General features: G+C 44.8%; 1 long non-coding RNA gene across 1 annotated transcript in view; it reads left to right on the top strand.

Moving 5' to 3' along the window:
- LOC135050961 (uncharacterized) overlaps positions 1-25,447 on the top strand; it is a 54,813-nt gene extending 29,366 nt beyond the window's left edge. The window contains exon 2 of the long non-coding RNA XR_010241947.1: positions 24,756-25,447. This is a non-coding gene — a long non-coding RNA (uncharacterized LOC135050961). The remainder of the gene's footprint in view (positions 1-24,755) is intronic.
- The last annotated feature ends 2,536 nt before the right edge of the window (positions 25,448-27,983 follow it).

Genomic DNA, 27,983 nt, shown 5'->3' with positions numbered 1-27,983 from the left:
CACTGGCAATTCTGACGAGTCCTCTCCTGCCTGGGATTCCTCCGATGCATCCTTGCGTGTAACGCCTACTGCTGCTGGCGCTGCTGTTGTTTCCGCTGGGAGTCGATGGTCATCCCAGAGGGGAAGTCGTAAGCCCACTTGTACTACTTCCAGTAAGCAATTGACTGTTCAACAGTCCTTTGCGAGGAAGATGAAATATCACAGCAGTCATCCTACTGCAAAGCGGATAACTGAGTCCTTGACAACTATGTTGGTGTTAGACGTGCGTCCGGTATCCGCCGTTAGTTCACAGGGAACTAGACAATTTATTGAGGCAGTGTGCCCCCGTTACCAAATACCATCTAGGTTCCACTTCTCTAGGCAGGCGATACCGAGAATGTACACGGACGTCAGAAAAAGACTCACCAGTGTCCTAAAAAATGCAGTTGTACCCAATGTCCACTTAACCACGGACATGTGGACAAGTGGAGCAGGGCAGGGTCAGGACTATATGACTGTGACAGCCCACTGGGTAGATGTATGGACTCCCGCCGCAAGAACAGCAGCGGCGGCACCAGTAGCAGCATCTCGCAAACGCCAACTCTTTCCTAGGCAGGCTACGCTTTGTATCACCGCTTTCCAGAATACGCACACAGCTGAAAACCTCTTACGGCAACTGAGGAAGATCATCGCGGAATGGCTTACCCCAATTGGACTCTCCTGTGGATTTGTGGCATCGGACAACGCCAGCAATATTGTGTGTGCATTAAATATGGGCAAATTCCAGCACGTCCCATGTTTTGCACATACCTTGAATTTGGTGGTGCAGAATTTTTTAAAAAACGACAGGGGCGTGCAAGAGATGCTGTCGGTGGCCAGAAAAATTGCGGGACACTTTCGGCGTACAGGCACCACGTACAGAAGACTGGAGCACCACCAAAAACTACTGAACCTGCCCTGCCATCATCTGAAGCAAGAAGTGGTAACGAGGTGGAATTCAACCCTCTATATGCTTCAGAGGTTGGAGGAGCAGCAAAAGGCCATTCAAGCCTATACAATTGAGCACGATATAGTAGGTGGAATGCACCTGTCTCAAGTGCAGTGGAGAATGATTTCAACGTTGTGCAAGGTTCTGATGCCCTTTGAACTTGCCACACGTGAAGTCAGTTCAGACACTGCCAGCCTGAGTCAGGTCATTCCCCTCATCAGGCTTTTGCAGAAGAAGCTGGAGGCATTGAAGAAGGAGCTAAAAGGGAGCGATTCCGCTAGGCATGTGGGACTTGTGGATGCAGCCCTTAATTCGCTTAACAAGGATTCACGGGTGGTCAATCTGTTGAAATCAGAGCACTACATTTTGGCCACCGTGCTCGATCCTAGATTTAAAGCCTACCTTGGATCTCTCTTTCCGGCAGACACAGGTCTGCTGGGGTTGAAAGACCTGCTGGTGACAAAATTGTCAAGTCAAGCGGAACGCGACCTGTCAACATCTCCTCCTTCACATTCTCCCGCAACTGGGGGTGCGAGGAAAAGGCTCAGAATTCCGAGCCCACCCGCTGGCGGTGATGCAGGGCAGTCTGGAGCGACTGCTGATGCTGACATCTGGTCCGGACTGAAGGACCTGACAATGATTACGGACATGTCGTCTACTGTCACTGCATATGATTCTCTCAACATTGATAGAATGGTGGAGGATTATATGAGTGACCGCATCCAAGTAGGCACGTCACACAGTCCGTACTTATACTGGCAGGAAAAAGAGGCAATTTGGAGGCCCTTGCACAAACTGGCTTTATTCTACCTAAGTTGCCCTCCCACAAGTGTGTACTCCGAAAGAGTGTTTAGTGCCGCCGCTCACCTTGTCAGCAATCGGCGTACGAGGTTACATCCAGAAAATGTGGAGAAGATGATGTTCATTAAAATGAATTATAATCAATTCCTCCGCGGAGACATTGACCAGCAGCAATTGCCTCCACAAAGTACACAGGGAGCTGAGATGGTGGATTCCAGTGGGGACGAATTGATAATCTGTGAGGAGGGGGATGTACACGGTGATATATCGGAGGGTGAAGATGAGGTGGACATCTTGCCTCTGTAGAGCCAGTTTGTGCAAGGAGAGATTAATTGCTTCTTTTTTGGGGGGGGTCCAAACCAACCCGTCATATCAGTCACAGTCGTGTGGCAGACCCTGTCACTGAAATGATGGGTTGGTTAAAGTGTGCATGTCCTGTTTTGTTTATACAACATAAGGGTGGGTGGGAGGGCCCAAGGACAATTCCATCTTGCACCTCTTTTTTCTTTTCTTTTTCTTTGCATCATGTGCTGATTGGGGAGGGTTTTTTGGAAGGGACATCCTGCGTGACACTGCAGTGCCACTCCTAGATGGGCCCGGTGTTTGTGTCGGCCACTAGGGTCGCTAATCTTACTCACACAGTCAGCTACCTCATTGCGCCTCTTTTTTTCTTTGCGTCATGTGCTGTTTGGGGAGGGTTTTTTGGAAGGGACATCCTGCGTGACACTGCAGTGCCACTCCTAGATGGGCCCGGTGTTTGTGTCGGCCACTAGGGTCGCTAATCTTACTCACACAGCTACCTCATTGCGCCTCTTTTTTTCTTTGCGTCATGTGCTGTTTGGGGAGGGGTTTTTGGAAGGGACATCCTGCGTGACACTGCAGTGCCACTCCTAGATGGGCCCGGTGTTTGTGTCGGCCACTAGGGTCGCTTATCTTACTCACACAGCGACCTCGGTGCAAATTTTAGGACTAAAAATAATATTGTGAGGTGTGAGGTATTCAGAATAGACTGAAAATGAGTGTAAATTATGGTTTTTGAGGTTAATAATACTTTGGGATCAAAATGACCCCCAAATTCTATGATTTAAGCTGTTTTTTAGTGTTTTTTGAAAAAAACACCCGAATCCAAAACACACCCGAATCCGACAAAAAAAATTCGGTGAGGTTTTGCCAAAACGCGTTCGAACCCAAAACACGGCCGCGGAACCGAACCCAAAACCAAAACACAAAACCCGAAAAATTTCAGGCGCTCATCTCTAGTATATATACACACATGTATGTATGTATGTATATATATATATATCACGTGTGTGTGTGTGTGTGTGTGTGTGTGTGTGTGTGTGTGTGTGTGTGTGTGTGTTTATATGTATGTATATACATGTGTATATATGTATGCACATGGATATGTATGTACTATAATTAAAAGAAAGTAAACTTTTATTAAGCACTTACAAGTGCCACCAGGAAGACAGCAGGCTGCAGAGGACGCTAGACAGCCATTAATAATACTCATGCAGCAAAAAAAAATAAAAAATTAGTGGAGGGGGGTTTCTGGGTGCTCAGAAACCCCCTTGGGTGCGCCACTGATGCTGCACCCCTAGAGATGCATTTGTGTAGAAAGGGGCATATGAGAGCACAAAATGCCAATTTCACTGCTGCCCGGTAATTTTGTGCTGTCCTGATGATTCTTACTACAGACAGGTCAGTGCATGAGGTTAAGTGAGGCGTGAGGGTGTTATATACTTGGCATATCTAGGTCCAGATCTATGACTGGCCATATTATACTAGTTGTGTAGTGAAGGGGAAGGAAATAATTTAATCTTGCAATTGCAAATTTAGCAGACAGGCTTCTACAGGAATGAAGGGAAGGCAAGGATACTGATTACACTTAATTCAGTTTATCTGATTGTCTAGCATATATGCTGCCAATGCGGAGACAAACACATCACTGAGAGGTTAATCCTATTCCAGTAGGTGCCAGTTTGTGAAAGTGAGTTTGAATCATGAAATTCACATACATACATTGCGTGAATGAGAGTACCCGAGAAATGTGACATCCAATTAGAAATGAAGACTTTTCTACAATAAAGATACCAGTGAGAATGGTTGAGAATGGTTTTAAAAAGTGGGGAAACCATCCTGGATCTCAAGAAAGTTGCAATTGAGACAGAAAGACTTTGGGCCTAATTCTGAGTTGATCGCAGCAGCAAATTTGTTAGCAGTTGGGCAAAACCATGTGCACTGCAGGTGGGGCAGATTTAACATGTGCAGAGAGAGTTAAATTTTGGTGGGGTGTATTCAAACTGAAATCTAAATTGCAGTGTAAAAATAAAGCAGCCAGTATTTACCCTGCACAGAAACAAAATAACCCACCCAAACCTAACTCTCTCTGCAAATGTTATATCTGCTCCCCCTGCAGTGCACATGGCTTTGCGCAGTTGCTAACAAACTTGCTGCTGCGATCAACTCAGAATTACCCCCTATGTGCCTAATTCAGACCTGATCACTGGGTAGATGTCCTGCGATCAGATAGTCACCGCCTACAGGGGGAGGGTATTTGAGCTGTGAAAGTATGACAATGCATGTGTAGCAGAGCTGCATAAACTGATTTTGTGCAGTCTCTGCGCAGCCCAGGACTTACTCAGCTTCTGCGATCACTTCAGCCTGTGCGGGACTGGATTTGACACCCTTCCTGAAAATGCTTGGACACGCCTGCATTTTTCCAGACACTGCCTGAAAATGGTCAGTTGCTACCCACAAACGCCATCTTCCTGTCAATCTCCTTGTGAACGCCCGTGCGAATGCTTTTTTTGCACCATCCCGTCGCTATGCACCAATGCCCAGTGCAGTCGTCCAACGCGCCTGTGCATTGCGGTGCTTAGGCATACGCAGTTCGGACCTGATCGCAGGCTGTGAGAAAACGCATCCTAGCCAGGGACGTGCAGTCAGGGGAGGCAGGGGAGGCAGTGCCTCCCCTGTCATAATGATTAAAATAATAGAAAGAAGATACTTATGACACATATTCTGTGTCATAAGTATCTGCTTTAGCCATAATATTGTTTTAATCATTATTATCTTTATTAAAAACTGTTTTTAAAGTGTTTTGGAGGCACCTTTCTTGGTGCCTCCCGATGTCAGTGTGACAGGGCCGGAAGCGGGGGGCGGGGCCAGGCGATGGACAGCAAAATCCCATTCAAAAAAGCCCTGTAAGCGGCACCTAGTACAAGTGCCGCTTTGACAGGGGCGTGCTTTCAGCCCATATGAAAGCACGCCCCCGTCACTTTAGTCAGAATCGATTGGGCAAAGGTTGATTCTGGAGGGGGGCACCAAGGAACATGCCCCGCCATCCCCGGCCGCCCGTCCCCCAGCCTATCCCGCAGCCTGCCCCCCTGTATAGTGTCAGACCTGGTAGAGGGGGGTGCGCGATGCCGTCAGTGTTAGCCGGAGCCTACACGCTCACAGTACAAGCACCGCGGCTGGCCACAAAGCACCCGGCAGCAGTTCCCCGCACTGGACACGTGGGACAGGAGCCGGAACTTCTCCCTCGCCACCCACTTCAAGCAGCACGGCCCGTGGGAGCATGAGGTGAGTGCGGGCTCTGCTGCCCCTGTGCCTCCACCCTCCTCAGTCCCCACAGCTTACATGGCCACATACCCCAGCTTCCTGCCCTCACGCCCTCCATTCACAGACATGCTGCCGATCAGGGGGTTCTGGCTGCAGACTCTCGCCTCCCCCAAATATGTTATGTGTAAATGGGGGCTCTACCTGCCGTACTGTGTAAAAAGGGACAATGCCAGCCGTACTGTGTAAAAGGGGGACAATAGCTGCCGTACTGTGTAAAAAGGGACAATAGCTGCCAAACTGTGTAAAAAGGGACAATAGCTGCCGTACTGTGTAAAAGAGGACAATAGCTGCCGTACTGTGTAAAAAGGGACAATAGCTGCCGTACTGTGTAAAAAGGGACAATAGCTGCCGTACTGTGTAAAAGAGGACAATAGCTGCCGTACTGTGTAAAAAGGGACAATGCCTGCCGTACTAAGTAAAAAGGGACAATGCCTGCCGTACTGTGTAAAAAGGGACAATAGCTGCCGTACTGTGTAAAAAGGGACAATGCCTGCCGTACTGTGTAAAAAGGGACAATAGCTGCCGTACTGTGTAAAAAGGGACAATAGCTGCCGTACTGTGTAAAAAGGCTCAATAGCTGCCGTACTGTGTAAAAGCACAATAGCTGCCGTACTGTGTAAAAAGGGACAATAGCTGCCGTACTGTGTAAAAAGGGACAATAGCTGCCGTACTGTGTAAAAGGGGACAATAGCTGCCGTACTGTGTAAAAAGGGACAATAGCTGCCGTACTGTGTAAAAGAGGACAATAGCTGCCGTACTGTGTAAAAAGGGACAATAGCTGCCGTACTGTGTAAAAAGGGATAATAGCTGCCGTACTGTGTAAAAAGGGACAATAGCTGCCGTACTGTGTAAAAAGGGACAATAGCTGCCGTACTGTGTAAAAAGGGACAATGCCTGCCGTACTGTGTAAAAAGGGACAATAGCTGCAGTACTGTGTAAAAAGGGACAATAGCTGCCGTACTGTGTAAAAGGACAATAGCTGCCGTACTGTGTAAAAGAGGACAATAGCTGCCGTACTGTGTAAAAAGGGACAATAGCTGCCGTACTGTGTAAAAAGGGACAATAGCTGCCGTACTGTGTAAAAGGGACAATAGCTGCCGTACTGTGTAAAAAGGGACAATAGCTGCCGTACTGTGTAAAAGGGGACAATAGCTGCCGTACTGTGTAAAAAGGGACAATAGCTGCCGTACTGTGTAAAAAGGGACAATAGCTGCCGTACTGTGTAAAAAGGGACAATGCCTGCCGTACTGTGTAAAAAGGGACAATAGCTGCCGTACTGTGTAAAAAGGGACAATGCCTGCCGTACTGTGTAAAAAGGGACAATAGCTGCCGTACTGTGTAAAAAGGCTCAATAGCTGCCGTACTGTGTAAAAGGACAATAGCTGCCGTACTGTGTAAAAAGGGACAATAGCTGCCGTACTGTGTAAAAAGGGACAATAGCTGCCGTACTGTGTAAAAGGGGACAATAGCTGCCGTACTGTGTAAAAAGGGACAATAGCTGCCGTACTGTGTAAAAGAGGACAATAGCTGCCGTACTGTGTAAAAAGGGACAATAGCTGCCGTACTGTGTAAAAAGGGACAATGCCTGCCGTACTGTGTAAAAAGGGACAATAGCTGCCGTACTGTGTAAAAAGGCTCAATAGCTGCCGTACTGTGTAAAAGGACAATAGCTGCCGTCAGTGGCGGATTTAGGGGGGGGGGGGCACCAAGGCACGTGCCCCCCTGTCATTTTTAGTAGATTTTTGCATTTTATTTTTTTTAAGTGCGCACGGCGGGCGCGGCGCGCACTTCCGTTATGATGAGGCTGCTGCAGCTGCTAATGGTCCAGGATTGGCTCCCTTGAGAAACGTGACATGCAGTCAGTCAGTGCATGTCACGTTTCTGTGCAGAGGAGCCGAGCAGGAGGAGGTCCCAGCTTCAGCCCGCCGCCGCCGCCGCCACTGAGGGACAACACCGTCCGTGACCCAGCCGCCAGTCACACAGCGCTGTGCAGCCGGCCCTGATCACCCCCTTCCTCCTCCCCCACATGGAGAGCCGTGGCACAGGCAACAGTGCCCGATCCGACCACCCGCCCTTTTCAGTTGAGCCTGACAGGGGATGTGGCTGCTATGGGGCATGGACTTTTTACAGGTCCCGCCGCTCCCCTGCAACCAGACACCTGTATTGTCTTCCAATGCTGGTACTTTAGCCCCACCAGCTCTCCCCAGAGCTCAGCTCCATGCTGCAGAGTGCACGCTGCACGGAATCTAGGATTTCCACCCCTGTGCCTGCCCTGCCACCTGCTCAGGACCTAGGTGAGTGCCTTGCCGTAATGTGTAAAAAGGGGACTGGGGGACTCTGTCTGCCGTAATGTGTAAAAAGAGGACTGGGGGACTCTGTCTGCCGTAATGTGTAAAAAGGGGGCGCTGTCTGCCGTAATGTGTAAAAAGGGGGCGCTGTCTGCCGTAATGTGTAAAAAGGGGACGCGGTCTGCCGTAATGTGTAAAAAGGGGATGCTGTCTGCCGTAATGTGCAAAAAGGGGACGCGGTCTGCCGTAATGTGTAAAAAGGGGATGCTATCTGCCATAATGTGCAAAAAGGGGATGCTGTCTGCCGTAATGTGTAAAAAGGGGATGCTGTCTGCCGTAATGTGCAAAAAGGGGACGCGGTCTGCCGTAATGTGTAAAAAGGGGATGCTATCTGCCATAATGTGCAAAAAGGGGATGCTGTCTGCCGTAATGTGTAAAAAGGGGATGCTGTCTGCCGTAATGTGCAAAAAGGGGACGCGGTCTGCCGTAATGTGTAAAAAGGGGACGCTGTCTGCCGTAATGTGTAAAAAGGGGATGCTGTCTGCCGTAATGTGTAAAAAGGGGATGCTGTCTGCTGTAATGTGCAAAAAGGGGACGCGGTCTGCCGTAATGTGTAAAAAGGGGACGCTGTCTGCCGTAATGTGTAAAAAGGGGACGCTGTCTGCCGCAATGTGTTAATAGGGGGACGGTCTGCCGTAATGTGTAAAAGGGCTCTACCTGGTGTAGTGGCGCTACTGTGCGGGCGTAATTTGAATAATGGAGACTACTGTGCACCGTAGTATGAATTGGTATTATTTTGTGGCCACACCCCTGAAGCCATGCCCCTATATATTTTTGGCGCGCCTACGGCGCGCACTGCCCCTGTCTTGCATAGGGAGGAGGGAGGCGCCAATGCCATTTCTTTCACATAGCGCCAAAATGCCTAGTTATGGCACTGGTGGGTACCTATCAGGAGCAGTGGGTACTCGACTGGACTGTACTCCTGGGCACCTGGCTACACAGCAGAAGTGGGTCTGATGTCAGAGGGCTTCCAGTTCAGATGGAGATGCTTAATTCAATGTGTATGTATGTATGTAACTGTATTAATGTGTGTATATATAGCCAGTTGGTGCTTCCCTCCCCTCTGTAGAATAACATATCCCCCCCCCCCCCACTATTGGCCTTCCATATGGAGGAGACACCCTCACTGCTGCCCTACCCTCCATATCCCCCCTTCCCTCCTCCTACTGCCCTTGTTGTGAGGCCACGCGCACGTTCATGGGACCGCACGCTGAAGGCGTGCCCCCCCTGTCATTTTTTCCTGGATCCGCCCCTGGCTGCCGTACTGTGTACAAAGGGACAATAGCTGCCGTACTGTGTAAAAAGGGTCAATAGCTGCCGTACTGTGTAAAAAGGGACAATAGCTGCCGTACTGTGTAAAAAGGGACAATAGCTGCCAAACTGTGTAAAAAGGGACAATAGCTGCCGTACTGTGTAAAAAGGGACAATAGCTGCCGTAATGTGTAAAAAGGGACAATAGCTGCCGTACTGTGTAAAAAGGGACAATAGCTGCCGTACTGTGTAAAAGAGGACAATAGCTGCCGTACTGTGTAAAAAGGGACAATTGCTGCCGTACTGTGTAAAAGGGGACAATAGCTGCCGTACTGTGTAAAAAGGGACAATAGCTGCCGTACTGTGTAAAAAGGGACAATAGCTGCCGTACTGTGTAAAAAGGGACAATAGCTGCCGTACTGTGTAAAAAGGGACAATAGCTGCCGTACTGTGTAAAAAGGGACAATAGCTGCCGTACTGTGTAAAAAGGGACAATAGCTGCCGTACTGTGTAAAAAGGCTCAATAGCTGCCGTACTGTGTAAAAGGACAATAGCTGCCGTACCGTGTAAAAAGGGACAATAGCTGCCGTACTGTGTAAAAAGGGACAATGCCTGCCGTACTGTGTAAAAAGGGAGAATGCCTCACGTACTGTGTAAAAAGGGACAATAGCTGCCGTACTGTGTAAAAAGGGACAATAGCTGCCGTACTGTGTAAAAAGGCTCAATAGCTGCCGTACTGTGTAAAAAGGCTCAATAGCTGCCGTACTGTGTAAAAGGACAATAGCTGCCGTACCGTGTAAAAAGGGACAATAGCTGCCGTACTGTGTAAAAGAGGACAATAGCTGCCGTACTGTGTAAAAGAGGACAATAGCTGCCGTACTGTGTAAAAAGGGACAATAGCTGCCGTACTGTGTAAAAAGGGACAATAGCTGCCGTACTGTGTAAAAAGGGACAATAGCTGCCGTACTGTGTAAAAAGGCTCAATAGCTGCCGTACTGTGTAAAAAGGGACAATAGCTGCCGTACTGTGTAAAAGAGGACAATAGGTGCCGTATTGTGTAAAAGGGGACAATAGCTGCCGTACTGTGTAAAAAGGGACTATAGCTGCCGTACTGTGTAAAAAGGGACAATAGCTGCCGTACTGTGTAAAAAGGGACAATAGCTACCGTACTGTGTAAAAAGGCTCAATAGCTGCCGTACTGTGTAAAAGGACAATAGCTGCCATACCGTGTAAAAAGGGACAATAGCTGCCGTACTGTGTAAAAAGGGACAATAGCTGCCGTACTGTGTAAAAGAGGACAATAGCTGCCGTACTGTGTAAAAAGGACAATAGCTGCCGTACTGTGTAAAAAGGGACAATAGCTGCCGTACTGTGTAAAAAGGGACAATAGCTGCTGTACTGTGTAAAAGGGGACAATAGCTGCCGTACTGTGTAAAAAGGGACAATAGCTGCCGTACTGTGTAAAAGAGGCTCAATAGCTGCCGTACTGTGTAAAAGGACAATAGCTGCCGTACTGTGTAAAAAGGGACAATAGCTGCCGTACTGTGTAAAAGGGGACAATAGCTGCCGTACTGTGTAAAAAGGGACAATAGCTGCCGTACTGTGTAAAAGAGGACAATGCCTGCCGTACTGTGTAAAAAGGGACAATAGCTGCCGTACTGTGTAAAAAGGGACAATAGCTGCCGTACTGTGTAAAAAGGTACAATAGCTGCCGTACTGTGTATAAAGGGACAATAGCTGCCGTACTGTGTAAAAAGGGACAATAGCTGCCGTACTGTGTAAAAGGGGACAATGCCTGCCGTACTGTGTAAAAAGGGACAATGCCTGCCGTACTGTGTAAAAAGGGACAATAGCTGCCGTACTGTGTAAAAGGGGACAATAGCTGCCGTACTGTGTAAAAAGGAACAATAGCTGCCGTACTGTGTAAAAAGACAATAGCTGCCGTACTGTGTAAAAAGACAATAGCTGCCGTACTGTGTAAAAAGGGACAATAGCTGCCGTACTGCGTAAAAGGGGACAATAGCTGCCGTACTGCGTAAAAGGGGACAATAGCTGCCGTACTGTGTAAAAAGGGACAATAGCTGCCGTACTGTGTAAAAGGGGACAATAGCTGCCGTACTGTGTAAAAGGGGACAATAGCTGCCGTACTGTGTAAAAAGGGACAATAGCTGCCGTACTGTGTAAAAGGGGACAATAGCTGCCGTACTGTGTAAAAGGGGACAATAGCTGCCGTACTGTGTAAAAAGGGACAATAGCTGCCGTACTGTGTAAAAAGGGACAATAGCTGCCGTACTGTGTAAAAGGGGACAATGCCTGCCGTACTGTGTAAAAGGGGACAACGCCTGCCGTACTGTGTAAAAGGGGACAATGCCTGCCGTACTGTGTAAAAGGCGACAACGCTTGCCGTACTGTGTAAAAAGGGACAATGCCTGCCGTACTGTGTAAAATTGAGCTCTACCAGGCGTAATGTGTGACAAGGATTCTACCTGGTGTAATGTGTGTGAGTGGCGCTACTGTGCGGCATAATTTGAATAATGGGGACTATTGTACAGCTTAAAATGCATTGGTATTATTTTGTGGCCACACCCCTATCCCCATGAAGTCATGCCCCTATATTTTTGTTGCGCGCACTGGCCCTATTTTAAATATGAGGAGGGGGGGGGGCAATGCTGTTTCTTATACACTTATACAACATGACGGTCTGTCATGTCATATAAGATTTCCTCCAACCTCCCTGCATCCTCCCCGTTGGTAGGATAGTATTAGATATATCTACTATCGTATGCGGGTTTTTTTTGTATACGATGTATCTTTTACTTTCCCATCCATTAACTGCGGGATCCGACATATAACGAGTTCAGCACTCGTGATATGTCGGATCTAGGGGGATCCGATCCAATGCACACGGGAACATGCATCGGATCGGGGGGAAAGCACACAAAAAATGCCCGATTTCACCCAATATATCGGGCCGAATGCCCGAATTGGGCTGAAATCGGTCATTATCGGTCTAGTGTATGGGGCCCTTAAGCGTCACACTGCAGTTCTAGGCCCAGGACCAGGTAAGTAAATAGCCCTATAAGTCGTTCACTGCCTATCCCCATTACCCTTTATTTCTCTCTGTCATACTCTCGTCCACTGCTATTGCTGTTACCCTTTACCTGGCGTCACTCCCTGTCTCCCGCTACTGTCACCCTGTCCCTGGCGTCACTCCCTGTCACCCGCTGCTGTCACCTTTTCCCTAGCTTCACTCTCTGTCACCCGCTGCTGTCACCGTCTCCCTGGCATCACACTCTCCCTGTCACTTTCTCGCTGGTGTCACCCTCTCCTTGTCATCCACTGCTGTCACCGTCTCCCTGGCATCAAACTCTCCTTGTCACCTTCTCGCTGGTGTCACCCTCTCCTTGTCAGTGACTGCTGTCACCCTCTCTGTCGTCACCATCTCCCTGTCACCCTCTCACCCACTGCTGTCAACTACCTGGCGTCACTGTCTCCCTGTCACCCTCTCCCTCTCACCCACTGCTGTCAACTACCTGGTGTCACCGTCTCCCTGTCACCCACTGCTGGCTATTTTGTTGTCCAGTACTTCCATTAAATGAATAGCACTGCACCCACGGCGCTATTAAGTTAATGGAAGCCCTGGACAACAAAATTGCATTCATGTCCTCCTCCCACTCCCTCCCTAGTCCTAAATACTAATATTTATTTTATAAAAATGTACAATGTATTAGCCGCCTGCTCATCACAAGTTTTCTGAGCAGGCAGGCTGCGGGCATTGGCAGCCACGGTATTGGACTGAGATGCAAATTAGTGGCGGGGGGCCTGGGCCATTAGTGGTGGGGGTAGCGGGCATCAGGGATGGAGACGGTAGCGGGCATTGGTTCCACGGTGGTAGGTTTCGTTGGCAGGACTCGGCGGACATTATGGCTGCATTGCCTCACCAGCCACTGACCTCACCGCACGCCACTGATCCTAGCGATCAGGTCTGAATTACCCCCTATATCATAGACCAGTGGTTCCCAAACACAGTCCTCAAGGCATCCTAGCAGTCCAGGTTTCAAGAATATCCATGGCTGGGAACTCTATCTTAGGCTGTTAGTGGCCATACGGAAAATACCGGAGTTTTGTAAAAGATGTCAAATGGCTGCTTTCACCCCCCCCCCCCCCCCCCCCCCCCCCCCAAAGTTAGTGGAAAAATGATAGCTACAGAGCAAGTACTTTTCAACAATTTGCAGTCTTTCCAGTATTTGTGGGTACAAAAAAAAGTGTCTGTAAAGGGCAGGGCCGTAACTTGATGTGTGCGGTTTGTGCCCCTGTGTCCTACACCCACCCCTTTTGTCGTTTATACCTATACAGCATTCGTGGACTTGACTTGAAAGCTCTTTGTTGTTCAGTCACACTGTCCTTTATTACATTTTGGGATACTGATGTGCCCAGGATTCTAACCCGTTGCCTATGACATTGCAGTCAGACACTCTATTCATTGAGCTCTCTGCCCTTGCATAGAAAGCTAGAGAATTCCAAGCTGGAGAGTTTTAACTATATGAAGCTTACCTTTTACTTTGTAAAGGGGTGGTCAGTGTTGCGACTGGGCAGATCTATGTAGTGTGTGTCTGCAATGGATTGGATGTGTGGCTGCACACTGCATGGATCTGCTCAATTATGGTGCGTGGGAAGGGGCATCATAGTATGGTCTCTCTCTGGGATTAATTTTGTCATGCCCCTTCCCCACGAGGCATGTCCCTATTGGAAAAATGAGGGGGGGGGGCGCCAATTTTCTCTCTGCCACAGAGCACCAAAAAGTGTAGTTTCGGCTCTGGTAAAGGGACTTTATGCAATTGTCTGTAGAGTGTTCTTATACAGGTTTGTAAAAAGTTGGAAAAAACACTACTTAGCTTCTCTACAGATTCAAAACCCATCTCCCACCAATACAACACCACACCATACCTGTCTCATATCATTTACTGCATTATTGAAATTTTTAGAGAAAATCACCTGAAAACTGACATGTCTTTAGTGGCTAAATTATGCTATTTAAACCCTTTCAAGTTACTGAGTATTCATTGGTAAGGGTGTACAAAAAGTTCTGCACTGTATCCCGACATTTGTACCTTTGAGATTTTCCCTACCTTTTTACCTATATTTTCATGGGGCTGTGCATTAAAAACAAATGCTAATTTCCTCAGAAAATGCAATACAAGTTTGGAATTGGATTGCAAATGTGATTTGCAGTTCTAGTTCACCGTGAGAACAGCTTGCAGGACTAAACTCACATCTAATGGGATTGACCCTTTAGTTTCAACCAAACCCATGCACCTTCCTCAAATGTATTTTCTGGATTCCTTCTGAAATTACTGACTTTTAATAAACTATTGATTAAAAATGATCTAAATACACTTGGAAGGGCATAAGCGTAGTGCCTGTTTGTGCTGCAGCTCTACCGAAAACTTGCTATGAATCCTTCTAGACTTGTCCTAGTCCCCCCACAATTTTGCTGTCTCAAAGAAATGGTAAGTGTAGCTCAGCAGAATTCGAAATACTAAAATATTAATGCATTATTTATAGCATCCCACATAACTATGCAAAATAAGCAGAAAAATACCATTGCATAAGAAACATTAATGCATATTTGATCATCAAGATTTTACCATCATTTTATTTAGCTTTCCTGTGCTACTGTTACACTAGTTAGAGAATGTTGCTTCTCAGGGGTAAATAAACATCCTCAAACCATGCTACTGAATATCTAAAATCTATTAAAATTGAAGATTACAAGAGAGCGTGTGACCACAGCGGACTCATATTCAACAAATGTAATTGGTAAGGCAGACTTTCTGACGAGATGGGCAAAAGTAAGTCAGAAAGGAGAAATAAAAAAAGCAAGCAAAAAGCACTTCAGTTTTACCAACTGTAGATCTATACAAAAGTGTTAGTACTCATATTAATATGATGGCCTAAGTATGAATCTAGACTAACTATATAAACTGGGAGGGTTCAATATGGGAGAGCGACACACATTATATCCACAGTGATTGTCAACATGAGAATGCCGACACGGGTGTAATGCTACTTTGAGCATTTTAGCCATGCGAGTGTCATAACTTTAAACATAGCGTTTTGCTTTTTTCCCCATTTACACTTTTCACATACCAACATCAATATCAATGATCACAGGTGATCACCAGACGATAGCTGTTAAGGGGGCTACTTAATTTTAAAAAGGGGACTCCCCTCTTTAATATGTAGTTACCCCACATTTACAGTAGATATCTCATTTTTAGCTAGTGTCTGATGATCTCCTGTGATCACCAAACAATACAGTAGCTACTAGTAGCCAAAGAAGTTGAAGGTGGGGGCTCCCCATTTTCAAATATGGGTGCCCGTTGGGTTGCAGCTGTAATTATGAGGGGTGATATATGGAAAAGGTATGTTTTCCATAACATAAGATAACATTGCCCAGTGATCACAAGTGGTCACCAGGCAACACATACTAAGCGGCCCCACCATTTGACAGAGGTGCTAATTTGCTGTAGTGTGGTTAATTTCTGGTGAGCAATGTATTCATCAGACATTATCTTTTATTTGAGAGAGGGGACTCTCTTTTTTCAAACGAGATTACCCCCATCTATCTAGGTGGTGGGGTTGGGCAGTTAGAGGGTCTTAAAGTACCTCCCCTCACCGGTTTCATTATTGTTTTATAAGTGATAATGGTGCATACAGTATATGCGCACCAAGGTCACAACCCAGCTCAATCTGGCAGCGGTCATTAAGACCAGTGGTGCAAATGTAGGATAAACTTGGTGGGTTTTTTCCCTTCGTTGCCCAGGACAAATGAGGCTCATCCTCTGAGGTCTTGCTATATAACTAGAATATGAGCACTTGTCCTCAACAGGGATTGTGTTAAACATGCTGGGGAGCAGTCACTTTTACAAGCTGTCGCTCAGTAAATAAACCCATGTAAAGTGACAGGGAAGTGTATGATGGTATACCAGTGTTGGGGAACTTTGGCACTCCAGCTGTTGTTGAACTACACACCCCAGCATGCCCTGCTACAGTTTTGCTATTTGGCCATGCTAAACCTGTAGCAGGGCATGCTGGGATGTATAGTTCAACAACAACTGGAGTGCCAAGGTTCCCCATTACTGGTTATAGGCTCTTTTGCTGAATCTCGAGTCTGCAACTTGCACAAAGTGATTGGCAACCTGAATCAGAAAGGCTACTACAGAATTTTACATCACCCTTCCCTTTGGTCTACACTAAATTGGTGAAGGGTTCATCCTACAGCAAGATAATAATTTTAAACATACCTCCAGGCTATGTCAGAAGTACCCTTAAGAAAAAGAACAAGATGGTAAGCTTGAAAATATGAAATGGTCAGCCCTGTCTCCAGGCTTAACCCCCAACAAGCTGGTTTGGGACGAACTGGACAATAGTGTGATATCAAAGAAACCTACATGTGCAACACATTTCCCAAAAGTGATGGAAAGATCTTTCCACACAATATTTGATTTTCACTGTAGAAAGAGTGTCACAAGTGTGGGGAAGATGTATCAAGTTTCAGAGAGAGAGATCAAGTGGAGAGAGATCAAGTACCCAGTAATCTGATTCTGTAATTTTATAGACTGCTAGAAAAATGACAGAAGCTTAGATAAATTGTTGGAACATTATCTCTCTCCAAGACTTGATACATCTCCCCCTATATCTGCAAAAAGTGGCTTCTGATGAGTCAAAAATTCTATTTATTACAACATGATATGATTTATTTTGTGTCTCTGATTGCTTATTCTTACCTTTTCATTTAAAGTACACTGACAGGTTAAACTGTGCAAATTTCAATAAATACTGGAAAATGGGGGTATTGTACAACTTTAGTGTATTGCATAAATGTTACAAATACCACTGTGCACACACCGGAAATTAACAAATAAGGAATAATAATGGCACTCAACGGACTTGGAATAATAAATACAAACTCAGCGCTCATCTATATTATATTTATTGTAGTCGCAACCAATGCAACAAAGTGGCCATTTTCATACCAAAAATAATAATTCTTGGCAGTTCCCTTGGCCTGACGTCCTTAATGCACTGCTGCTTTGTCAGTATGAGTGGGGTTAAGATGTCTTACAACTAATGCAATGCGTAGGGATGTTCTTCATTAAGTAAATGCTGTAAAACCAGCTATTCCCTAAAAGATCAGTTATATGGAGATAAATCTTTACTCTGCCTCATTAGCATGAAAACTTTACACACCCTGCAGGAAAAAAAAAATGTTCTGTAAAGATACAATTAAATATTAGGAGTTCCAAAGCTTAATTGGTGCTGGCTTGTTTAATCTTCTGTAAAATCTATGCACTCTGCTGACCACTTATTTTTATTCTGATGGGCATTTTACAGTCTGGAAACTCTACTCAAGCTTAAGTGTTTTACATTATGAGATTCTCTAGCACTTTAAAGGTTAAGTTTGTGTTGCTAAGCCAATATATTATGTAAAGGAAGTATTATTAAAAGTACAAACAACTGTTAAATCAGTTATTGGGATTATTATATGATAAATCTGTGGTTACTTATCAAATTAAAACTTCAAATTTCCGCAAATCACCTAATTTTATTTTGTTTAGTGGAGCTTGCTGCTATGTAACTGGTCCTTATTGTTGCATGGATGGTTATTACCATGCCATAAACAAATGCCATTAAGGAAAGATGCCCTTTTGGGGTGGCATAAGGTTTTCTACTACTGAGTATATACCCATTGTCATACAGGTGAAATGAGGTGTAGTGTCATGGCACTGTGATATACCTTTGCCAATAAGTGATATGCTAGTTCTTGCTTTTCTTTTCACTTAGGGGGTCATTCCAAATTGATCGCTAGCTGCCGTTGTTCGCTGCATAGCGATCATTGAAAAAACGGCTAATCTGCGCATGCGTATGCACTGCAATGCGCACACGCGTCGTACGGGTACAAAGTGCTTTGTGGTTTTGCACTGGTTTTAGCGACGATTCCAATCGCACAGCCGAACGCAAGGAGATTGACAGGAAGAGGGAGTTTATGGCTGTCAACTGACCGCTTTCTGGGAGTGTTTGGAAAAACGCAGGCGTTTGCCGGGCGTTTGCTGGGCGGGTATCTGACGTCATTACCGTGTCACTTATCGCAGCAATCATCGCACAGGATAAGTAACTACAGGGCTGGTCTTGTTTAGCACAAAATGTATTTGCAGGCACTCTGCTGCACAGGCGTTCGCACTCCTGCAAAGCGAAAATACACTTCCCAATGGGCGGCGACTATGCGTTTACACGGCTGCTAAAAACTGCTAGCAAGCGATCAACTCGGAATGACCCCCTTAGTTCTTATTACCTTTGTGACCCAACTAAGCCTTATTCCTTTTCTGTCTCATGATGTTCTCCAATGTGCAATAAAAAATTACCCTGTGATTTTCCTGTATTGTAACTGGGTCAAACTATTTCAAACCTGAAATACTGTTTGATTTGCTAAGATGTGTAATTATTATTTGATGTCCAAGCTGTTTATCTCTACTGAGAAGGTGAGATGCCCTGTTACTTGTCCTTGTCTTAAAGATGAGACAACCCATTGCTAGTCTAGCCATTGTCATAAGGGTGAGACCTGTCATTGCTTACAGTTCTCCAGGAACCCCAATTGTTCATCAGCATTGTTGCAGATATAATAGGAAACAGGATGCAAGTAATATTTGTATATGACATAAATGTTTATTGTGCCACATGTGCTTATAGTGTATATTACAGCACACATTTATAGTATAAATATGTGTGCAATACAATTTGTATACTATAGTTTATGTGTGTATTATACAGGTGTGTGAGGTGGATAATGCTGCCCTCGCATGATGTCCTGGCAGTAGATTTTCTTTCCCATCAGGAGATCCTCCGTAATAATCTTTCCCTGATCATTAGCAGCCTGCTGTGTGAGCCTGCTCTACACTAAATGACCATTGATTCACTAATGGATGTTGTCTGAGTGACACACTTTTTTTCCCCTAAAATCACTTTTGTTCTCTTTGCTTGCAAAGTGCATCCAGCTATTACTTTCGGGCTCTGAAAAAGCCCAACTTTTTCTAGATGGCAAACTCGTGAATTAAAATATGCATTTTGGTAAAAAAAGTAAAGTTACTAATAATATCTAAGCGAAATAAACAGCAGTCAATGAATACGTATTTTGACAGAAACGCTGTACTACATAAACCATCTTTTAACTGCATTAAACAATCTATCCACTTTGGTCGTCCGGCAATTTCTTAACTGTGGGCCCAATTCAGTAAGGATTGCAAGGCTGCCCAGCATGCCGACCTTGATCAAGTAGAAATTAGGGTTGCCTCCTGCTGGCGCAACTTGGCTGCACCCGCAGGAGGCCCGCCGCCATCTTTCTGATCGCGGCAGCTGCATGTGACATCACGCAGCCACTGCGATCACGCCCATGCCACACCCCCATTTTAATAACACCACCCCCGTTTCCTTGAATCCGCCCCCACAACGCTCCGTTTCTGCCTGGGAAACAGAGCATTCCCGTCCATCCGCCTCGCAAACGCCTCTGCCTGATTGACTGATATAGGGCGATCCAACCTGAATCAGGCCCCATACGCATTCTTTAAACCCTATGTAAAGTAACGCTGAGAAACTGAATTTATGTGATATTACAGAAGCTTATGTGATATTACAGAGATTTCAAATTCATGAGAGTATTTAAGGTTACTCTCATAGTGTAAAGCATACAAGCATACATATGTGCTATTATGCATACTTAAACAGGTTCACTCATATGCATGTTTGGGTTCATATTTTAGGCCATATTATTCCATGGCTGAATACCTTGGCCATAACACCAAATCAGGAACTGTATTTCCATAACTTCTCCCACTAAAAAAGATCATGGGGGGGAATGTAATAGGATGTGAGAATCAGGAAGTGAGAGATTTTGTGAGAGTTCTCCTGTTTTTTTAAGTGACAATCATTTACATGGCAAAATCTACCTGCTTTTGCCATATAAATGGTTGCCACTTTAAAGACGTGTTGCGTCGTGTGTGAATAGAGACTATTGTGTAGTAGGCGTTTCTAACCAGCACCTGGATGTCAGTTATCAAAAGGCAGGGGATGGCTGTTTCTGATGGGAGTATCGTGGCCATGCACTGTGACTTCTGCGCTTCAGTTAGGTGTTCATATGCAGTTGTGACACCTGTTACAGAGGGATCTGTTGCAAAGCAACAGTGGGCAGTGTGATGGGAACGCAGGAAATTACACTAATACGCACATAGGGTGGTGTTCAATTGGGTGCGAGGTTAGGGAGGTAAAAAACCTTGGCAATTATGGATTACCATGGGTATGTAAGCTCCCGATAAACGCAGTATCCAATAAAAAAATGGTTGCAGGGTTTTTAGGGCTGAAAACCCCATAGCACGTAAAATAATAATAATGATTAAAAACAAGATACCTGTCCAGGGGTCTCCCCTCCATCTTCCAACAGGGGAGGAGGCTGCTGGGGAGCTCCGAGGATGCTGGGTGGTGTAAGGGCTGTGGGAAATGCAGTTCTCCCAGTGGCCGGCTTTGGTCGGGAATACACTGACATGGTGGGGGGGAGGGGGGGTCACACACACTCATGCATAACTGACTAATTAAGCTTATGAGAAACTTACATTTACTTAATAAGTCCTCAGAGAGGGTGCCGCTAGGGTGACAGATCAAGTCCCAGTGATTTTTCCTAAATCTATAGAAATCACAGCATCCCATTTTCTGTCCCACAATTGACACACCAGATGAAAATTCAGATGTGATTGTGCCCAAATCAAAATCAGGCCCTCTATGGGTATACTTAGGTTGATTCTGAGTCGCATGCAGTACCATATATGGACACATCTTGTGAAGTTTAGCAAACTTTGCATGCACTGTAGCAGACATATGCATCTTTGCATATCTCTCTGCAATTCTAAACCAAATGGACCTCAGGCATTTCTCTCCATATATGGAATGGGTGTTTCTGGGTGTCACCTGGGCAGCACTTGGGCATTTGCACAGAAGAGACTTGACTCAAGGGACTGATGTAAAAGCTTCTTGGTTGTGTAGTTAGATTTGCGTACTATTCTGATTCATGCATATGCTGAGGGGGCACCTATTTTAGGTGGACCTCTTGCTCCCATCATAGAGTATAATTCCTGATACCAGTAATGACAGCTGCATATGTCATGTAAGCTCCTTGAATCAAGGCCCTCTTCCCTCCTGTTCTCACAGCCATCTTCTCTTGCACTTCAATTACAACTCTTTCCTACTCAGTGACTGTCTATAACTGCATTTCCTCTTGCTTGTGACCGTTCATCCAGGGGCATAAGCTCATGCTAGGCACCCGGAAGCTAAATAGGTTGTGTCCCCCAGTGGTAACGGTTTGCACATGTGCTGATGTCCCAGTGACTTGCCAATGGTATATCTGGGAGAATATAGATTCCTTATTGCAGCTGTGTCAATAAGCAATATTTTTTTTCAGGTGTTGGATGCAAATGATAACAAATAGAGCCCTGACGAGGGGTTTTATCAAAGCTCAGAGAGAGATAAAATTGTTAGAGATAAAGTACCAGGTGTTTGAAAAATAACAGGAGCAGATTTTATCTCTCTCTGAGCTCAGAGAAATACCCCCCTTAAAAGATTTTTTTATAATTATTAGTGCATTTTCTTAAAAAAAAACAAGTTCTGATTTCCTTTCTTTCCTCTTATAAGACACAGCAGCAGAGCTGTAGATCATGTACATACTTTGATCTGTTATCAGACACATTCCAGACTCTTCAGCTGAAGGGGTCTTCGAAGGAGGTTTCTGAGCTTGGACAGCAGTCAGCAGTGACTGCAGCAAGTCACTGTGAAATGAGTGAAGAGAGATCTTTTCTAGTTCTTGCTCAGAAGCCCACTCGGTCTTTCTTTCTTAGGACCCCTCTGACAGCTGGAGCCCGCTGGCAAATGTCTCCGTTGTCTCTGGGAGTTACACCACCGCGTTCATCTCTTATAATAGCTTCCCGCCCCTAGTAGAATGCCAGTTACTCCTTTGCTTCCTTACATCTCATCTGTATTGTGTACTGAGAACTGTGGTGCTAATTGTGACCTGTGCTCTGTTTTACTTTTTCTGTTTCTGTAATGTTAAGTTCTATGTTCCCTGTATTTTTCTGTGAAACATTTGCGGTGCCTTATAAATAAAATGTAATAATAATAACATTAGCTTCCCATTAGCAAAATATTCTCATATCAAATGCAGCTGCATATGGAGCTGGGTGCATTAGAATCAGGCCTGTAATGTCACTATCCAGGGTCCTGAAACAGAGTTTAGTTTACCAGTTCAACAGTCAGGTAACAGTCTAATTAACAGCCTACAGCTGTGCCTGTTCTTGTGCAGAGATAAAGGAGAGGTGCAGCCTTCTAGCTGTCTGTCACTGTCTGAATCAGGGAATGTATAATTCTAAAAAGAAAGACTACTACAGTAATCTCCAGGTTTCAGAAACGTTCTGTTTTGTGTGGGTTGTGTGCCAGGTCCCCCATAGTAGAAAAGTAATTTTTAGTTAGAGTCAGACAGGTATTTTTATTGCTGCTCTAAATTTCTTGTTACAATACAGCCTGCACCATAAGACAGCTTTCTTTACATAAGTGTATCACAGTATTCATATGAGACGTGCTGTGTGTATATATATATATATATACATACACAGTATATTCACATAGCCTATTAGGTTTTTCTAATAAAATATATACATATACTGTAAAATGTATATTATTATTATTATTATTATTATTATTATTATTATTATTACAGATAGATGACTAAAGTTATTTCAACAATAATTTATGTATAACTGGTGTTTTTACCTTGCACTCACTATTTTGGGTATATGTTTTGGGCAGCGAGATTGCAAGTGAAGTTAAGCCCAAAGCCTCAGTAACAATCACCAATGGTTTTTGCAACTGTGCCTGATTAATCTGATACTTAATGCAATGTAATACAACATTACAGTGTTTATTTGATCTCACTAAGTGGACATGTATGACCTATCCACTAATCATAGTAGAAATGGGTGTTTGTCATACATACACAAAAAAAAAAAAATTTGCAAAAACAATACAAAACAAAAGAATAAGAATTATCCTCTGATTGAGGATCAGTCAATTGAGAGAGCGGGGAGGGGGTGGCGGGGGGTTTGTACAGCCTGATGTACTATTCCTTGTATGGGAGAAAAACTTAGTCTGTGTGTCAATAAAAGAGGATGGCGTCCCACTTCTCTAAGGGCCTAATTCAGATCTGATCGCAGCAGCACATTTGTTAGCTAATGGGCAATTTAGATTTCAGTTTGAACACACCCCACCCAAATCTAACTCTCTCTGCACATGTTATATCTGCCCCCCCCCCCCACTGCAGTGCACATGGGTCTGCCCATTAGCTAACAAATTTGCTGCTGCGATCAATGTCTAAATTAGGCCCTAAATACACATTGGAATGTCTAATGCAAATGGTATTGTGTTAAGCTCGTTGATCCAACAGTAAACAGATATCCAGAAGGTCAAAAAGAGAGGGAGAGTGCACTAGAACGGCGTGTGGGGTACCCCTACATCTGTAGGCGGGGGGACTCCCCCTCCCTAGACTGTGATCGCATCCCGGCATTCCTGGGAAGGGAAGAGCGCTTGCAACAAGGTGAGCTCTGCTTTATACAGGCGCCGGTGGAGAGCAGTAAGTCCAGAGGCCCCACACCCGTCTTCTCTGCATTACTCCCCCCGCCTATAGACCGTAGGGGTACCCCACATGCCGTTCTAGTGCACTCTCCCCCTCTTTTTGACCTCCCGGACATCTGTTTACTGTTGGATCAATGAACTCAACACAATACCATTTGCATTAGACATTCCAATGTGTATTTAGAGAGGTGGGACTCCAGAGACACAAAGTTTTTCTCCCATACAAGGACTAGTACAGATAGATCCACGGTTATCTTGGCTTCTTTGCTGCGACTAGGCACACCATAGTTTATTTACATAAACCCTTTATCTATTGTTCTCAGCTGCAAAACAATACAGAGAACAATACAGCAGGGGATTAAGTCATTACAGCACGGGATTAAGTCCGACTGCCCAGTCTCAATTAATCCTATTAAAGGCCAAGATAAACATGGACCCATCTGTACATCAGGCTCTACAACCCCCCCCCCCCCCCCCCCACACACACACACACACACCACCAACACTAATCTCCCCCATTTTCTTAATTAACTGGTCCTCAATCAGAGGATAATTCCTATTGTGTTGTTTCATATTGTTTTTGCAATTTGTTTGTTTTTTGTGTATGTATGACAAACACCCATTTCTACTATGATTAGTGGATAGATCATACATGTCCACTTAGTGAGATCAAATAAACACTATCATTTTGTATTACATTGCATTAAGTATCAGATTAACCAAGCACAGTTGCAAAAGCCATTAATTATAATAATTTATGTATGTTTATGTTTCAATATTAAATTTGTGGGGAAAGGTGTTTTTTAACAGACAACATATGGAATACAGTGCTATATCCTATATGAAAAAGGGATCAATTTAAGTTTTTTTGTCTGTAAGAGTTACATACATTTGTATATAACATTCTTAGAGGTCAACTTATTTAATTATTCTGTATAGCGCCATCAAGAGGACTCATTAGTTTCATATTTTGCTCATGGAAAGTGCGATGTTTTGTGATGATTATACTGTGTACTCAGTGTGAATTATATTATTTGCAGGTTCATCCACAGCATCAAGAGAATAAGGAGTTGTCACTCTAAATCTGGAGAATATAGGATGAACACACAGAGCTGCGTTCAGCTTTTCAATGCCTTTAAGAATATCCTGTTTGCCGTATAGCTGTTATCACACACAAGTGTCTTCCAGGCATGCTGCTTCTTGTACATGTTATAGCTGAAAAGACAGGACGATTCCTCTCGTGCTGTGTTAAGATGTGGGAGCTGTGAACAAGACTTGACTTCTACGCCTGTCGGGCACAACCCACGAACTTTGCTCCCAAAAAACCTCATTTGGCTCATTCAAGAGGCCCAAGCCACTCACTGCTACAGCTTATTTTGATAACCTATCTGGAACACCCTGCCTGAGCCCTGTGTCTGCTCGGACTACAAGATGCTAAGCTAGGGAAGGCAAAGAGAGTGTAAGGAACACATCTCTTGATTAATCAGATCAGACAGAAATTTGTCCGCTAGCTGGAAAATAGCCCTTTGTTTGGATAAATAGAAAGAAAAGTAGTGAAAATCTGAATCCTGGCTAAACACTGAATTTTACAGGGTTGTGTCATTTTGATAGCTTCAAGCTGTTAAGATAAATTCTGTAGGTCTAAGTGCAGATGAAATAATATTACGGTGTTCACAGGGGTGGAAGTATATCCGTATGAGAAAATACAACATTGTCTCTTCTTACACAGAAATTACAATTTGTCTTCTTAATTGTGCAATTATATCCTGTAGAGCTCCTCCACTTTATAACATACAGTAAACACACATTCCATAAGTGATTTCCATTGTTCTGCTGCTATCATATTGTATAATAGGTTAAATATTGTGTATTCAGACCATGGAAACCATCCTATGTTCAGTGCTACACTACAATCGATGGAATGCATGAATTCATTACAATATTACAGAATGTTACCACTGCCTGACAGCAAAAAGTAGAAAAAATTCACACAGGACCATAGACAAAATGTATGCTATTTCTGTGTTTTAATTAATACTCAGATTGCACAGTGATACAGTGGTCAGTACTGCTGACTCACAGCCCTGGTGCAATGGGTTCCTTTCTAACTAGGGCTTGGGCAGAGTTTGTATGTTCTCCTTATGCTTGAATGGGTTTCCTCCAAGTGCTGTGGTTTCCTCTCAAAATCCAAAAACATACTGGGGGTAATTCCAAGTTGATCGCAGCAGGATTTTTTTTAGCAATTGGGCAAAACCATGTGCACTGCAGGTGAGGCAGATATAACATGTGCAGAGAGAGTTAGATTTGGGTAGGTTATATTGTTTCTGTGCAGGGTAAATACTGGCTGCTTTATTTTTACACTGCAATTTAGATTGCAGATTGAACTCACCACACCCAAATCTATCTCTCTCTGCACATGTTATATCTGCTCCCCCCCCCCCCCCCCTGCAGTGCACATGGTTTTGCCCGACTGCTAAAAAATTTCCTGCTGCGATCAACTTGGAATTACCCCCACTGGTAGGTTAATTAGTTGGTAGGTTAATTAGTTACTGACTGAGAATACACCCTACCTCAGTAGTTTCCTTCCTCAGTCTTCAAGGCACGCTAGCAGTCCAGGTTTTAAGTCCAACCATACTTGAGCGCAGGTGAATTAATTATTCTCTCAGTTATTGTTATTTTTTTAAATAACTGTCTTCATGTATGGATATCCTTAAATCCTGGACTGCGATTTTGCCTTGAGGACTGAGGTTGAGAACTACTGCCCTACCTAGTGTGTCTGTGTGGTAGATACATATAGGGGGTCATTCCGAGTTGTTCGCTCGTTGCCGATTTTCGCAACAGAGCGGTTAAGGCAAAAAATGCACATGCGCATGGTACGCAGCGCGCATGCGCTAAGTAATTTAGCACAAAACTTAGTAGATTTACTCACATCCGAAAGAAGAATTTTCATCGTTGAAGTGATCGGAGTGTGATTGACAGGAAGTGGGTGTTTCTGGGCGGAAACTGACCGTTTTGTGGGAGTGTGCAGAAAAACGCAGGCGTGCCAGGATAAAATGCGGGAGTGTCTGGAGAAATGGGGGAGTGGCTGGCCGAACGCAGGGCGTGTTTGTGACGTCAAACCAGGAACGAAACGGGCTGAGCTGATCGCAGTGTAGGAGTAAGTCTGGAGCTACTCAGAAACTGCTAAGAATTATTTATTCGCAATTCTGCTAATCTTTCATTCGCAATTCTGCTAAACTAAGATACACTCCCAGAGGGCGGCGGCCTAGCGTGTGCAAAGCTGCTAAAATCTGCTAGCGAGCGAACAACTCGGAATGAGGGCCCTAGTGTAAGCTCCACTGGGCAGGGACTCCTATATTCTCTGTAAAAAGTGCTGCATAATAAAATTGCTATATATAAATAATTGTTAATAAATAAATAATTTGGTAATCATTAACGGCTTCAAAAATATAGAAGCACCTGACTGGACGATGCTCAGAAAAATGTATTTGCACTACTGTATTTGGTATAGAAAGTCCAATTCCAGGAGTAAGTAGCTTGTTTGGTTAAGTTGCATTGAGCAGTAAGGCTCACCAGCTGCACAATGGGCCTGCTTCAGATGTGGGTACTAATGCCTACACAGCAGTGATTTTTAAAGCCACAGAACTGCTCAGTAATGCAAGTGCAGCAGCCGCCCAGAAAAGAACAGAGACGCCCAATGACGCAATCACAAGATCTCAGCAACTGTGTACTCCACATTGACTTCCTGAGTGTGTCTATGGCAGGCATGTCAAACTCATGGTCATCCAGCTGTTGTGAAACTACAAGTCCCAGCATGCTTTACCAGCTAGTCAGTGGAAGGTATGCTGGCAAAGCATGCTGGGACTTGTAGTTTCACAACAGCTGGAGGGCCACGAGTTTGACATGCCTGGTCTATGGTGTCACATAATGGCTGTGGGAGTTGCATTGCTGGTGCCATAACTTATACATATGAGATTGCAGTCGAGCACCGAGACACTCTCCGAATCACAACATGCCTGCGATTTTGCCGCCACTCCCCAATACCTCCCCAAAATGGCCTCTTCCTGTCAATCACTTTGCGATTACTTTGTCACTGCAAGCGGCAAAGTACCTTGGTGCATGTGTAATGTGATTGCAATGCATGTGCAGTTTGCTGGCAGTGCTGTTTCTAGCAGCGGACGAACCATGCAATCGCATGGGGCACCCACCACAGCACTTTGTGTATCCGTTCCTGCTCCACCTTCTCCCTCCCATAGTACTCTGCTCGG

The sequence above is a fragment of the Pseudophryne corroboree genome, chromosome 2 (genome assembly GCF_028390025.1).
Source record: "Pseudophryne corroboree isolate aPseCor3 chromosome 2, aPseCor3.hap2, whole genome shotgun sequence".
NCBI lineage: Eukaryota > Metazoa > Chordata > Amphibia > Anura > Myobatrachidae > Pseudophryne > Pseudophryne corroboree.
This window is presented reverse-complemented; position numbering and strand designations above follow the sequence as displayed.